The sequence below is a fragment of the Suncus etruscus genome, chromosome 17 (genome assembly GCF_024139225.1).
Source record: "Suncus etruscus isolate mSunEtr1 chromosome 17, mSunEtr1.pri.cur, whole genome shotgun sequence".
Taxonomy (NCBI): Eukaryota; Metazoa; Chordata; class Mammalia; order Eulipotyphla; family Soricidae; genus Suncus; species Suncus etruscus.
Window position 1 is genome coordinate 63349074 of NC_064864.1, and position 1772 is coordinate 63350845.

At 39.2% G+C, this 1772-nt stretch overlaps 1 non-coding gene across 1 annotated transcript; it reads left to right on the plus strand.

The window, feature by feature from the left end:
* Positions 1–645: 645 nt before the first annotated feature.
* Positions 646–780, plus strand: LOC125995529 (small nucleolar RNA SNORA70). The gene has a single exon (XR_007491033.1). It is a non-coding gene; the product is annotated as a small nucleolar RNA SNORA70 (small nucleolar RNA).
* The last annotated feature ends 992 nt before the right edge of the window (positions 781–1772 follow it).

The window sequence follows — 1772 nt, forward strand, 5'->3', positions numbered from 1 at the left end:
CTTGAACTATCTAGTCCTGCCTCCCAGTTAAAGGGGGAAATAAGGGAGGTACCAAGACCAAACAGGTGTAAGACTACTAAGTAGTAAGCTAGGTACAGAGGGGACCACATATTCTAGCAGCCCCTGGAGTGAAGGAAGAGGATATGGGAGGTAGGATGGGAACGGAGGTGTAGGAAGGATAAATAGGTGATGGGAATTTATGTAATTATGTACCTAAAATATTATTGTCAACAATAAAATAATAAATAATAATAATAAAATAAAAATTATATTAAAAAAAAGAGCAAGAATACAAGTGGCCAGAAAGATTAGCAGGCACCCACATGGATCATTCCTGATCCATCCAGGAATGATTACTGAGCACAGAACACAGAGCAAGGAGTAAGCTCTGAGTACAGCCAGCTGTATGTACACACACAAACACACACACACACACACACACACACACACACACACACGAGTGCTGGCATAGATACAGAGAAATCTGACCCTTGCTCATTGCAAAGATGTAAATGGTACTACAGCTAAGGAATTAGTATCATAGATCCTCAAATATTAAAAATAGAATTACCATATAATATGGCCATCTCAGTTCTGGGCTTATACCCAAAAGGATTAAAGGTTCTGTCAGAAAGATATTTGTAAGTGCAGCCAATTGAGCCAACTATGCTCTTTGCCCTGTAAGCCCCATATGCAGTAGCTGAGATGGCAGCAGCCTTCCTGGTTAATGAAGTCACCTGTGGCTTGTATGGTCTGCAAAAAGAAACTTCGGAGACAAACCTTTGCCACAGACCTTCCTATCTACTCTCCTGCTGGCCCCAACCACAGGCTCCAAACAAGTATGCAGGGAGCCTTTAGAAAGCCCTTGGGCACAGTGGCAAGGGTTCACACTGGCCAAGTTATGATGTCCATCTGCACCCAACTGCAGAATAAGGAGCATATGATTGAGGCTTTGTGCCAGGTCAAGTTCAAGTTCCCTGGTGGCCAGGAGAAGCTCAAGTTCCCAGGTGGCTCTGAGAAGTTAAGCTTTATCAAGTTTAACGTGGATGAGTCTGAAGACACAATGACTGAAAAGCCCCTAATCTCAGATGACTGTGGGATCAAATAAACCCTGGGTCATGGGCCACTGGATATATAGTGATATCTGTACCCCTGAGAACCTCCAGGTGCCTCTCACTCAGTCCCACTCTCCACCTCACCATAATAAATCCTGTTCTTAACCAAATAAAAGAGAAAGATAGCTATTTGTACATCTATGTTCATAACAATTGAATAGCCTATCCAGGAAAGTCATCCAAATATCTATCAAAGATAAATTAGTAAACAAAATGTAGAATATTTATTCATGGAATATTATCCAGTCTTAGAAAGGAATAAAGTTCTCTATTCATGCTCAAACATGACTGAATCTTGAGGACATTATGCTAAATCAGTTAATTACAAATTTACTTTCAATAATTATAGTTGCATAATTTCTCTTCAATGTAGTGCTATAAGTTAAGGACATTGAGACAAAATAATTGATTGGTAGTTACCATTGGCTAGGAAAGGCAATGCTGAGTTATTTAATGAGGATAGGGGTTCAGTTTTGCAAGATGAAAATGTTCTAGAAGTGATTTATCTCAATATGAGTAGATTTTATTAACATGACTAAATTTAAATGACACAGTGTTCAATTTTATTACAACTAAAAACAAAATGAAGCAAAACAGTGACCATTGAGTTAGCTCATATAGAAGTTAAAAGTTCAAAAGTGGGTAAGGGCTGTCCAA